At 47.3% G+C, this 14,129-nt stretch overlaps 1 protein-coding gene and 1 non-coding gene across 3 annotated transcripts in view; one reads left to right on the plus strand and one right to left on the minus strand.

The window, feature by feature from the left end:
* Positions 1 to 11,400, minus strand: part of Wipf2 (WAS/WASL interacting protein family member 2) — a 33,270-nt gene extending 21,870 nt beyond the window's left edge. The window contains exon 1 of one of the 2 annotated variants that reach the window (XM_038326219.1): positions 11,203 to 11,400. The gene's annotated coding sequence lies outside the window, so the exon portion shown is untranslated. The remainder of the gene's footprint in view (positions 1 to 11,202) is intronic. The other variant, XM_038326220.1, reaches the window with a different exon arrangement.
* LOC119813771 lies at positions 5,793 to 5,899 on the plus strand. The gene has a single exon (XR_005285231.1). It is a non-coding gene; the product is annotated as a U6 spliceosomal RNA (small nuclear RNA).
* Positions 11,401 to 14,129: the final 2,729 nt, after the last annotated feature.

A 14,129-nucleotide genomic window follows, 5' to 3' on the forward strand; every position in this document is an offset into this window, starting at 1 on the left:
ATATCTGTTTAATAAAGAAACTCAAACTGGGCATGGTGGAGCACGCCTTTAATTCCAGCACTCAGGAAACAGAGGCAGGTGGATCTCTGTGAGTTCGAGGCCAGCCTGGTCTACAAGAACTAGTTCCAGGACAGGCTCCAAAGCTACAGAGAAACCCTGTCTCAAAAAACCAAAGACAGGGGGCTGGAGAGATGGCTCAGAGGTTAAGAGCACTGACTGCTCTTCCAGAGGTCCTGAGTTCAATTCCCAGCAACAACATGGTGGCTCACAACCATCTATAATGAGATCTGGTGCCCTCTTCTGGCATGCAAGCGTACAGGGAAGGAATGTTGTATACATAATAAATAAATCTTTAAAAAAAAAGAGGGCTGGAGAGATGGCTCAGAGGTTAAGAGCATTGCCTGCTCTTCCAAAGGTCCTGAGTTCAATTCCCAACAACCGCATGGTGGCTCACAACCATCTGTAATGAGGTCTGGTGCTCTCTTCTGGCCAGTAGGCATACACACAAACAGAATATTGTATACATAATAAATAAATAAATATTTTTTTAAAAAAAGAAAGAAAAAGAAAAACCAAAGACAGACAACAACAACCTGGGCATGGCTGCCTGGGAGGTGAAGGCAGGCGGAGCAGAAGTTCAAGGTCTTCCTCAGCTACAAAGAAAAACTGAGCCCAGCCTGGGTTACATAGCAACTGTTACCCCATTTATTCATTGTATATGTGTTCCACAGTGTAGGTATAGGGGTCCAAGAACTTTGTGGAGTTGGTTCGTTTAGTTCACTTTTATGTGGTTTCCAGGACTGAACCCAGGTCACCAGGCTTGAGTGGCAAGTGTCCTAGGAGTCATCACACCAGGTTCTAATTGTTTTTTTAATGGGGTACATGTGTATTTGCCATAGTTGCACTCTGAGGTCAGAGGATAACTTGGGGAGTCAGGGCTCTCCCCCGTGCAGGCTCTGGGCACTGAGCTCAGACTGCCAGGTTTGGCAGCAAGTACCTTTGCCCACCGAACCAGCTCACCAGTCACTGCTCCCAGCATTTTTAGTTTAGTTTTTGTTTTTTATTTTTAATTATGTGTGTATTTGTGACCCTGTTTTAAAAAGAAAGGGTATAAACAACCACTTCATAAGAATAATGGCTAAAAGCATACTGCTGCTGGGGTGGGGTGACATCCAGAGCCATCTGTTACCAAGGACCATGTTACTGCAGCCGAGGTCTGTGCTGAAGTCCACGTCCTGTATTGCTACCAAAGGTCACATAGAGGCCCAACCACAGTCTGAACCATTCCCACCTGAGTGGCCATTCCTTCCACCCAGAGCCAGGATGCCATCCAGGCCCAAGATGCTGCTGAGGGCCATGTCTGGGTCCATGGTCCAGCTGCAGCTCGGGTCTGCGTTGATTCTGTGGTCTGTGTCACCTCAGGAGGCCTTAGTAACCATGTGAAATGAAATCAGTGGGCCAGGCTGAGCAGGCCCTTTGATGGCCCTGGGAAAGCTGGCCTTGTCTCTCGCTGGACACTAAGCAAGAGAGCTGGCCCTTGCACTCCCACCCCTCACCACAGGGGAGGCTGAACCAACCACGAGGGCATGCATGTAGGGGAGCTGACTCTGTCCCTGGGGCCTGGACTGATCAGCTCGGCTACCAACCAGGCCCACCCTAGCATCTACTTCACCTAGGACCTGCAGGAGTTTGTGAAGGGACTGGTCCTGTGGAACGATACCCACAGGATCTCCAAGACTTGGGGCGGCCACAAGATGTCCCAGATGAGTTCTGGTGAGGAGCTAGTGATGGTGGTGTACCAGAAACCAGAGGCCTTGAACCAGATCAGTGGCTCACTGCATTGAATATTAAGTAAAGCTAATGGGACAAAGAGGTATACTGCATGATACACCGAAGCCTCAATGCTACCAGGACCAATGAAGAGACAGAGAGGTGGGAAAGAAGGAGAAGCAAAGAGATTTTTGTTGTTGTTACTTCTGTTTTGTTTTGTTTGGGGGAGTTGTTTTTGCTTTTGTCTGCTTGCTTGCTTTGTTTTGTTTTATGATGGGACATGGCAGGGGTGAGGGGAGGATATGGGGGGACCCTGAGGTAAGCAGAATCAGGGTGCATGATGATTTATTGACTCCCAAAGAGTCAATAAAGAAGTTCAGTTTTAAAAAAAGAAAAAGAATAATGGCCAAAAATCCCAGCACTTGTGAGGCAGAGTCAGGCAGATCTCTGAGTTTGAGGTCAGCCTGATCTTCAGAGCAAGTCCTGGGACAGCCGGGGCTACACAGAGAAAGCCAATGTTGGATCTGTTACCAAACCAAATAAATAGAGTAAAAAAGTTAACTTCCCGTCCAAACCTGTGAAAGCCAGCAAAGTGGCTCCTCCGCAGGTAAAGGTGCTTGCCCCTCAACCCCAACAACCTACTCTGATTCCTGGAGCCCAAGAATGGTGGAAGAAACCACTCCGTGAAGATGGCCTCCAACCCCTCTCTACACACGCGCCACAGCTCATCACCTGCAGTGCTCACCAACAGGAAAGAAAAATTAAATGGACGTTAGCACCTGTGTCTCCTGTGACTCTCTAATGGAGTCAGGCTACCAATGGTGACCTGGATCTGTGCCACAGTCTGGGTGTAACCACAGGGTAATCAGTGACCTCGGCACTCACTCTATCAGAGGCCAAATATGTGAGCAACCTCCAGCACACTAAAGGAAATATGACCAAACTGGGTGTAGTGACACACAACCATAGTCCCAAGTATTCAGAAGGCTCAAACAGGAAATGGCTTAGGCCTAGAAATTTGAAGCCAGCATAGATAACATTAGGACTTATTTTTTTAAATAAATTTTTGTTTGTTTTTGTTTTTCAAGACAGGGTTTCATTGTATAGCCCTGGCTATCCTAGGACTCATTCTAAAGAGCAGGCTGGCCTCGAATTCACAGAGATCCACCTGCCTCTGCCTCCCAAGTGCTGGGATTAAAGGCGTGCGCCATCACAGCCTGGTGCTTTTTTTTTTAATTTTTTTTTTAAACAGTAACATTACACTGAAAACAAGATTCAGAGATCAAGGCCAGCCAAAACTTGGGGGGAAAATCTATTACAAACAAGAAAGTTAGACACCTAGTCACTGACGGCAAAACAGTACTGGCACTGTAAGCTAGCCATATCATAACTAGCTGCCCATCTCCATCAGAGCTTCCTTCATGTGCATATCCTAAACACAAAGCAGAAAAGCACATACAGAGAAAGGAAGACAACCCGATGACAGACTCCACTAAGAAAAGGGCTGGAGAGATGGCTCAGTGGTTAAGAGCATTGCCTGCTCTTCCAAAGGTCCTGAGTTCAATTCCCAGCAACCACATGGTGGCTGACAACCATCTGTAATGGGGTCTGGTGTCCTCTTCTGACCTGCAGGCATACACACAGACAGAATATTGTATACATAATAAATAAATAAATATTAAAAAAAAAAAGGCCTGAAAGAAACTTAAGCAGATGCTCCATGAAACACTGATCAGACTCCACTCACAGAGAGGTGTCATGCCTCATTTCAAACAGAATAGTCTCAACTCATCACAAATAATCTAATAACAGCACTGTGACATTCCTTGTTGAAGTCTTTTCTCTCACATTCTAATACCCTTGAGCCACCAGAAATGCAGACGCTTTGCGTTGAAATGCTAGAAAAACTCGCACATTGTCATTCCTTGATCACCAGCAATAGGCTGCTAAATCAAGAGTCTACTTGAAGTTATGAAAGCAGGGCAAGCTGATCCAATTACATAAGAAAAGTGCTCAATCAAACAGGACCATCTGGGCTTTGAATGCTGGGACTTCTGAGCAAAAGTCAGCACACTAGCAGACACAATGTCCCAGGTAAAAATCCTTTCATACGTTTAGGCATGACAGCCTCCCCTCAGGGTACTCATTCGCTTGCAGGCCCAGCAAAACTTATGTGTCCTGTGCAGACATATGACCCAAATGATCAAATGACAGAAAACTATTTACACCAGTTCATAAGAACATCTGTATTCTCTCCTTGGCCCCAGGAAGACTCCCAAAGCTGTCATAATGCCCTACAAGTACAGATCTTTTGTCTCCTCAATAGCAAACTAACAATCCCATCATCCCCCCATAACCTAAAGACTGTGCCCCAGTAATCTTTTTTTTTCCCACAATAAGGTGTGGGACTCAGTTCGCACAAGCAGCACACGGATAGACACGATACTCTATCAAAAAGCACACGGGATTCGAACTCGAGAACACACGCACTCACGCGCGTGCGCCTTACACGATGAGCCACCGCCCGGCTCGCTTGCCCCAGTAATCTTTTTTTTTTTTCTTTTCTTTTTGGTTTTTCGAGACAGGGTTTCCCTGTAGTTTCTAGAGCCTGTCCTGGAACTAGCTCTTGTAGACCAGGCTGGCCTCGAACTCAGAGATCCTCCTGCCTCTGCCTCCCGAGTGCTGGGATTAAAGGCGTGCGCCACCACCGCCCGGCTTGCCCCAGTAATCTTAACCTAACCCTGCCAACCAGGCTTAATTTATAAGATGGGGGATGGAGGTGGGGGAGGGGAGACAGGCTTAAGGGAAATTTTGATGGAAAATGAGATCCAAACATTATGATACAGACAACTTCAGCATCCACAGCAGCAAACTAGCACATAGAAGGTTACCTGGAAGTATTCTGACGTTGATTCAAAATTCTGGGAAGCGGCAGTTGAGGTACAGCTCAGAGGCAGAGACTGGGCTAGCCTGCTTGAGGCCCTGAGTGTGGTCTTCGGGATCACGAACATGAACTAGTGAGCTTACTGGAGTACCTACCTGATCTTCCAGGAAAGCCCACATCCTCTTGCCTCTGGCCTCTCCACTTCTCAATGGGCATCAGCTCTGAGGACCTTCTTTCCTCAAAACACACTCCTTCCTTAGGACCGCCCCCTCAGTCAGCCTTTTCTTCCTCCCTCACTTCCTCCATGGTCCCCCTAACTGCCTGGGCTCCCCAACAGCTGCCTGCACAGGACCACCGGCAACGTTAACCGGTTCTTTAGTGGAGGTCCTTTCCACTAGACCACAACTGTGGCAAGGCAGAGAGACTCAGCCAGTTTGTTCTCGGCTCTATCTCTACCATGCAGCACAGCGCTGGCACACATTAAAGGAAACTCCTTATTTTCCATGAGCTTCAAAATTACTTCAAAGGAAAACATGTTTAAAAAAAAAAAAGCTGAGCATAGCAGCACACACTTAAAGGCCAGCCTGGCCGGGCGGTGGTGGCACATGCCTTTAATCCTGGCAGAGGCAGAGGCAGGAGGATTTCTGTGAATTCGAGGCCTACAAAGCGAGTTCCAAGACAGCCAGAACTAAACAGTGAAACCCTGTCTTGAAAAACCAAAAAGACCAAACCAGAAGGTCAGCCTGAGCTACAAGACCCTGCCTTGAGAAAACAAAACAAGGGGCTAGAGAGAGGGTTCCACTGTTAAGAGTACTTGCTGTCTTTACACGACCCAATTGAATTCCAGCTTCCCCACTGGCCGGCTCACAACCACCTGTAGCTCCAGCTGGATGGAATCTGACAAGCTCTTCAGTCCTCCACAGGCATGTGTGAGCAATCATGCACACACATGCAATTTATTCTTAATGAGCTAAGGGTTGCGCTATAGTTCAGTTGGTAGAAAACCTCTTAAGTTGTGGTAATATTTGGGACCTTAGTTTATAAAAGACAGAAAGTCTGAATCTGTATCAGGACAGGGCAAATGTATTTATCACTAATGGGGAATAATGACCAAAACAGATTAAAAAACAAAAGATGCATGCTTGATTTGGCAGCACATATGCTAAAATTGGAGCAATACAGAGAAGATTAGCATGGCCCCTGCACAAAAATGACATGCAAATTTGTGAAGTAGTCCATGTGTTAAAAAACAAGAACAAAAACGACAAACAAAAGATGTAGGTAGTATTAACAGTGTGTGCTACACTGGCTTTAAAAACTGTGGCCTCGGGCTACAGAGATGGCTTAGCCATTGAGAGCACACACTGTTCTTGCAAGAAGACCTGAATTGGATTCCCAGCACCTACATCAGGCAGTTCACAACCCCTGTAAAGATGGAACAAGTGACCTGAGCTGAAGGGAAGCCAAAGGTAGAGCATATTATATACCCCCACCCAATGGTGGGAACGGGACTCAGGGTCTCCTCCTCGCACTTGTTAGGCAACTGTCCTAGAACTGAGCTACATACAGTCTGTGGGTCCTGCTGTACAGTTCAAGCTAACCTTCAACCCATGCTAGCCTCAAATGCAACCCTTCTGCCTTTGCCTCTGGAGTGCTGACATTGCAGGCATGAGCCAACATGCCACTTAATTTATTTGTTGCCATTTGAATTTGCATTATTTATTTAATTTTATTTTATGTGCATTTGTATTTTGCCATGGGTATCGGGTCCCCTGGAACTGGAGTCACATACAGTTGTGAACTGCCATGTGGGTGTTGGGAATTGAACCCAGGTCCTCTGGAAGAGCGGTCAGTGCTCTTAACCTCTGAGCCATCTCTCCAGTCCTGTATTACTTAATTAAAATATAAATTTTATTTGTTTTTTGAACAAAGGCCTTGGACTTGAACTCCTGATTCATCTGTTTCCACCTCCTCAATACTGGGATTATAAACAAGCCTCAACACAATTTAAGATATAAAATTTGCAAACACCATTTTCACCTTTATTTCTCTTTTAAAAGTTGTGCATGCCTTTAATCCCAGCATTTGGGAGGCAGAGGCAGGTGGATCTCTGAGTTTGAAAACAGCCTGGTAAGAGGCTGGAGAGATGGCTCAGAGGTTAAGAGCACTGGCTGCTCTTCCAGAGGTCCTGAGTTCAATTCCCAGCAACCACATGGTGGCTCACAACCATCTGTACTGAGATCTGGCGCCCTCCTCTGGTGTGCGGGCATACATCAAGGCAGAATGTTGTATACATAATAAATAAATCTTTAAAAAAAAAAAAAAAGAAAGAAAACAGCCTGGTCTACAGAGTGAGTTCTACAGCAATCAGAGCTATTACACAGAGAAACCCTGTTTCAAAACAAAACAAAACAAAAAATTGTGTGTCACCCAAAGGTGAGTGCACGCTACACATGTGAATACCCATAGTATCAAAAGGTGCAGCTGGATCCCCTGGATCTGGAGTTAGTCAGTTGTGAGCCACATCTCAAAGTATTAGGAACTTGGAACTCTGAAGTACTACAGAGTGAGGCCTCATCTCAAATCTTTTTTGTTGTTGTTGTTATTTTTTCAAGACAGGGTTTTCCAGTAGCTTTGGCACCAGTCCTGGAATTTGCTTTTGCTCTGTAGCCCAGGCTGGCCTTGAATTTGCAGTCATCCTCAGTCTCCCAAGTTCCGAACTACCACATTTGCCTTATATTTAAGATTTTTTCAATATCCTTTTTTGTTTCTTTGTTTGTTTGTTTGTTTGTTTTTTCCGAGACAGGGTTTCTCTGTAGCTTTGGAGCCTGTCCTGGAACTAGCTCTTGTAGACCAGGCTGATCTCGAACTCACAGAGATCTGCCTGCCTCTGCCTCCCGAGTGCTGGGATTAAAGGCGTGCGCCACGACCACCGGGCTTCAATATCTTTTTTTAAATTATTATTTATTTATTGGTTTTTCGAGACGGGGTTCCTCTGTGTAACAGTCCCGGAGCAGGACTCCATAGACCATGCTGGCGTTGAACTCAGAGATTCACCTGTCTCTGACTCCCAAGTCCTGGAATTGAAAGGCGTGCAACATCACTGGCCAGCGACATTTTTCACTACCTTGCCATAGATATAAGGCCAGTAAACACTTACTGGGACTGGTGGTGTAGTTCAGTGGTAGAGCACCTGCCTAGCACGCATGAAGTCCTACATTCAATCCCAAACACTGATGGATTAAAAAAAAAAAAAAAAAAAGGCAAAGGAAAGGTTGATAAATTCCTAACTTCAGCCTGTAAGGTTCATCGGCTCAGAGATATGAGAGCGAGAACACAGAAAGCTTGAAATGCTGCTTCCTCAGTGCCCTGGCCTTGCAAAGTTAAACAAATGCACCAGATATATGAAGAATTGCCAAAACATTCAGCGAAGAATTCTGCCTCTATTTCCTAGCAGAGCAGTTCCTGAGATCTACCAGTGGACTTCACTTTGATGTGGAAGGCCCCATGCACTCTAATCCAAGGCCTATATCCTGCAAGAGACAGCCAGTCAACCAGAACTCTGCCAGCTTCTGCTTGGGAGCTGTGTGGAGAACAGCTAACAAGAGCTTACTGTGAGAAAGAGATCGACAGTCTCACTCTTAAGAAGTCATTTGGCAAACGGACTCATGTCGCCAAAATGTTAGTCACAGCTTCAAGGTCCCAGTTTGTATCTCCAACTATTCTCTGCTTTGACAGAGGCCATTCTCTGGCTAAGAAACCCAGCTCAGCTTCTGTCACCCTCCGCATCTGAAGCAGTCAAGGATCCTTTCATCCTGGTGGCATCAAGCTGTGACATGGACAGGATGCCCACTAGAAGGGGGAGGGTGACTTAGGCCTGGCTGAAGCAGAGCAATGGGAAATATGACAGGACAGGAAAAACTGAACATCGTTGTGTTAAAGAAACAGGTCACTGCAACAGCTCTGAGCTTCTATAAGTCAGAGCAAAACCCTCTGAAGAACAAAGGAAAAAGCCGGCCAGTGGTAGCGCATGCCTTTATTTTTTTAAAACATAATTTATTTATTTATTAACAGCTTTGGTGTGAAGATGTCAGATCTCCTGGAATTGGAGTTACCAACAGTTGTGAGCTGCCATGTGGTTGCTGGGAATTGAACCCGGGTTCTCTGGAAGAACAGCCAGTGCTCTTAACCGGTAAGCTATCTCCCCAGCCCCCTAGCTTGTGCCTTTAACCCCACCTCAGGAGACAGAGGCAGGGAGATCTCTGAATTCAAGGCCAGCCTGGTCTACAGAGCAAGTTCCAGGGCAGCCAGAGTTATACAGGGAAATTGCATCTCAAGAAAACAAACAAACAAAACGAAAACCCAGCAGCACACTATTACACAGGTTTTTATCTCCAAATATGCGGGCACACTTCATGCCGGCAGCTCCTCCTGAAGCTGGTATGAAGACGAGGGTTTGCTAGAACAGCCTGAACTAACAGCCCATGAACTTCAGAATTACTTGAGGGCAACAGGAAAAACACACTCAAGTATGCAGGGGAGCAGTTCACAGGGCTAAAGTCGAGCAAGACTATGTGATGGTATTCCCTTCCAGAGAACAGGGTTACTTTTCCTAAAATCCATAATAAAACTCAAAAACTACACTCTTCCAATGCCCTTCCCTCCCCTGCATCTCACCTTTGCGGCCACAGCACTAATCGGCACCCACTAATGTAAACACCATTTCTGATATCAAGAGTGAGGCAGAAGTAAAACTGCCCAGTCTTTGGCAAATCCACATCAGACCTCAGAAAAGCCACGACTCTCAGACGCATGTCCAGGAGGAACAAGTTCCCTTACCAGCGAAGTGTTCAAAGCACTAGAGCTTAAGAAAAGGCTAGAGCAGAATTTCCAAAGATTGACAGTAAAGCATCTAATCCCGTCGACGGTCTTTCCTCTGCCGAGGCCACAGGTACTGAGTGAACCAAGGCACACGGCTCACCTCTCCAAAATACTCGGGGGCTCAGAAAATCAAACCCTGCATTCTCAACGTCACTAACAAGTGAACTCGTTCATTTCCGACTCTAACATCCAGATCTTCCTCCTGATGGTCACCAACACAGTAACATAAAATGTTGACTATTAAAAATATTTTTTTTCCTTAGAGATATAAGGATATTAAAAGACAAAAAATTATATATTAAAATGCATAGAGATGCTGGGCAGTGGTGACACACCTCTGTAATCCCAGCACTTGGGAGGCAGAGGCAGGAGCCTCTGTGAATTCAAGGCCAGCCTGGTTTAAAGAGTAAATTCCAGTACAGACAAGGCAACACAAGAAACCCTGTCTCAAAAACAAAAAAAAAAAAAATTAATAGCATATCTCATTTCTGTTTTTCTTTACAGCGACTTCAAAGATCTAATTGGTTAACACAATCTTTTAGGGAAACAGATGGGACAGAGCTATATTACAAAGGGGGAAGAGAATGAGAGTCTAATGATCTGTCTCAAAATTACATGTAAATCTATATTTGAGGTAGAGTACTAAAGTTCTCTTCTGGTCCATAAAGAAAGAAAAGAGTAGCCAAAATCATGTAGCAAGTCAGAAGACAGAACTCTAAAGCAAAAGTAATAGCATGAAAAAATGGAACGGGCCCGGGGAGAGATTAATCTAGTACTATTCAAGTTGCTTTAAAAATATGAGTTCCGGCTGGGCAATAGGCACATGCATTCGGGAGTTCGAGGCCAGCTTGGTTTACAGAGTGAGTTCCAAGACAGCCAGGGCTACACAGAGAAACCCTGTCTCGAAAAACCAAAAGGAAAAAAAAAAAAAAGCATTCCAGGGCTCGGGTGCAGCTTAGAGGTAGAAAGAGCCCTTGCCCAGCACACGAGTGGACCAGGATTCAATCCCCAGCAGGGATGGGTGCAGATTCCAGCACACAGCAGCTTCCTCCAGCTTCTCGTTCTAATACTATCCTTCCAGAATATGTCTTCCTAATCACTCCTCATCAATAACTCAACCGCACACACAGCCTACGTTCGGCGCCTTCAGATTTCCACAGCCCCTCATTTCACACCCCTCCAACAGGAACCTCCAACTCCAGGAGCTCGCAACCGCATCTCAGACATCTCCCCGACTCCCTCTCACCCACCACTCTCCACATCTCCTCCAGCCATTCCTGTTCACCTAAATCAACACGAAATGTCACACCGCTCTCCTCAACTCGGAGCATCCTGCTAATAATTACCTTTCCCAACAGGTCCTCCCTCCCTTCCCCATCTCCCCCTCTGCGCACGGCTCCCCTCCTTCCTCACCCAGAGTGGCCGTCTTACTCACCTCACCCAACCCTTCAGGATCTCTAATTTCCTGTCTCTCCTGCCCATTTGCCCGGTCCGCACCGGCCGCTCACCGCCGCCCTCCACTCGGACGGCCCACGCCCCCTCGCCAGGGTCTCCAGGCCCCGCCCCCAGGCCCCCACTCCGCCTCAGGCCCCTCCCCCGGCGTCCCCTCCCCCCAGGCCCCCTCCCCGGCTCTCTCTCCCTCCCTCCCACTCAGGTCCGCAGGTCACCTCAGCGGCGGGCTCGGCCGCCCCGGCGTCCTCCCCACCTGGCCGGGGCTGCTCCGGGAGCGAGTCCTCCGTCACCTGTGTCCTGGTTCAGTCCTGCCCGTTCGCCCCGCGGCAAGCTCTCTTTCTCGCCGCCGCCCCTTTTGCCAACCCGGAAATGGATCTGCTCCCACCGTCCCCAGCGTCCGCGAACAAAATGGAGGCGGGGGAAAAAGGAGGAGGCAGCCGGGCGCCCGGAGACGCGGGGCGCATGCGCCTGGGAAAGCCTGCCCTCTACCGGCGCACGTGGGGGCGGAGCGCCACCATCTTGAGAAGGTCGCAGGACGAGATCCGCAGTGAAAAGCCGGGTTTGCATCTTGGGCTGCAGTTGGGACCGCCTGCGAGGCTCTCAATGACTAGCCGTGCCAGATCTAATTGGTCAAATTCAGTCTGACGTTTAAAATTGCGCAGATGATTTTAACTTCTGGCCGACGGAGAGAAACACTGAGCTAACCGCTGTTTCTTAAATATGTTTTTTTCCGTGTTTATTCCTCTAGGCGCGAGCGCGCGCGCGCACACACACACGTACACACGCACGCACGCACCATAAGCCCTTATATGGTCGGAGTTAAGGAAGACCAGGACTCCGCTACCCTTGCAGGGGCCCGGTAGCCGAGCTCCGGTTGTCATAGCAACAGAGAGGCACGCTTCTGCTTACATATCATCGGTTAGGTCATTCTAACCGCTGAACCTGAACATCCTCCTCAGGAGAGGGACCCCCAACTCACTGGACTGAGGGATGGGGTTGTGAGCTCCTCTAGATACTTGGATGAGAGCGAGGAATCTTTGTCCTCTGCTGACTTCTTTGCTAACTCTTGCAAATGACTAAGGGTCTTCTCCTTCGTACACAAAAGCTTGTCACCACTCCAGGCAACCCCACTGCTTCCATGTCTCACTGCTCCTTAGGTCAACCCAATGACCAGGACTGAAACTCATGTAAAAGAACAGTATTGGGGCTTAATCCCCACTTACTGTGTGCTCTTGGGCCTCAGCTCCCCCAGTGTTTGTCCTTTTTAATAGAGCCCTTGAAGGCTCCTCGGGTAATGAATTGGCAAGCACGTGACAAGCCTAAGCTGTTATTATTTTTGTTTTCCCTCTGTTCGGCCTTGAGTGTTGGGCACCACCCACTAGTCAACTAAAGGTCGCATTGAGTACCTGCTGTGACCATTCACTAAGCTAGGTAGGGGGAGCTGGTTCTAGAGGTGACTAAGACAGCGCTTCCGCCCTTTGCGAACTCACCACGCTGGTGCGCGGCGTGGCATGTAAACAGCTAGCCGAGATCTCAGTCAGCACGTGATGAGTTGTGGTGGTGACCTATGGGCTGGGATGTCACAGGAGTGACTAAGTCCTGCTGAAGAATGAGACAAGATTTTTTTTTTTTTAATGGTTTGAACTAGTCCTTGAACGACGAGTTAGTTTTGCCAGGTGTGGTGGCACTCAGGAAGCAGAGGTAGGGGGAGCTCTTGAGTTTGAGGCCAGCCTGGACTGTTACACAGAGAAACCCTGTCTCAGAAAAAGAAATCATGTTTTCTTTGCTTCAAATAACTTTTTCCTGGAACGCCTTTCTTTTCCTTCCTACCCTGGCCCATTTCTAAGGACTTCAGGTAGAAAATGAGAGACAGCCTCTTGGTTTCTTTCTTCATAAAGCTTATTATTGATATGTCCCCAAATGAGATATCCCTGTATTCACCCTAGTGGCTGCCCCTTGCCATAGAGTGGTGTAATAGGTGAGCAGGGGCTTACTTAGCTGTACTGGACAGAGAATTCTCTCTGGAGGAGCATTGAGGCAAAGCCTTGAACAGTGACAATGGGATGAGGACGATCTGTTCCAAGGCCTCGAGGTGGGAACTTCATTGCGTGTTTCAGGAATTGAAAGTAGATACACGTGATTGTCGAGCCGCTAAGGATGAGGCAGGTGAAACAGTGGGCAAAGAGATAGGAAGGGCTGGTAAGCAGTCTAGATCCACTGCCCCATGCGTGCGTCCAGTCACCCACCGGTCCTACTGGCATGTGTTCTACCAGGATTAAAGCTGTGTGCTACCCAGCCAATTTTTTATTTATTGTATATGGGGGGGGGGGGCACACCATAGAACACATGTGGAGGTCAAAGGACAATTTTCAGGAACTGGTTCCTCTCCCATCATGTGGATTCTTGGGATCAAACTCAAGTTGGCAGGCTTGGTGGCAAGTGAGCCTGAGCCTTTACACTGAGTCCTCCCACTGGCTCCCCTTTCCATAGCAAATATTTTGATGAAGAGAACTAGAACTTAAAGGAGAAAGTAGGTTTTAAAAAGTAACTGAGGGCCAGGACAAGTGGCCTAGCATTTGGGATGCAGAGGCAGGCCTGACTCTGTCAGTTTCAAGTCCTGGGGCACATTGTGAGTTCCAGGCCAGCCAGGGATAAACAATGAGACCCCTGTCTGAAGACATGAAAGGAGGAGGGGGCATGTTGGACAGAAGGGTTCCAGAGGGAGTGGACAGGAACAAAAGAGGGGAAAGCGGTGGTTCTGGTCAATGTGTTACATAGATGTATGAAATTGTAAAACAAAACAAAACATTTTCAAAAAGAAACCGTAAGGGGGCTGGAGAGATGGCTCAGAGGTTAAGAGCACTGACTGCTCTTCCAGAGGTCCTGAGTTCAATTCCCAGCAACCACATGGTGGCTCACAGCCATCTACAATGAGATCTGGTGTCCTCTTCTGGCATGCTAACATATATGGAAGGAATGTTGTATAATAAATAAATAAATAAATATTTTTTAAAAAAAAAGAAACCATAAGGTTTGACATGTACTGTAATTCACCATGTACCAGTCGTTGTCATAACCTCACATGCCGTCATAATCCATTTACTCCCCAGTTTTCTCAAGAAGTGATCATACTCCCACTTTC

Source organism: Arvicola amphibius, chromosome 4 (genome assembly GCF_903992535.2).
Source record: "Arvicola amphibius chromosome 4, mArvAmp1.2, whole genome shotgun sequence".
Taxonomy (NCBI): domain Eukaryota; kingdom Metazoa; phylum Chordata; class Mammalia; order Rodentia; family Cricetidae; genus Arvicola; species Arvicola amphibius.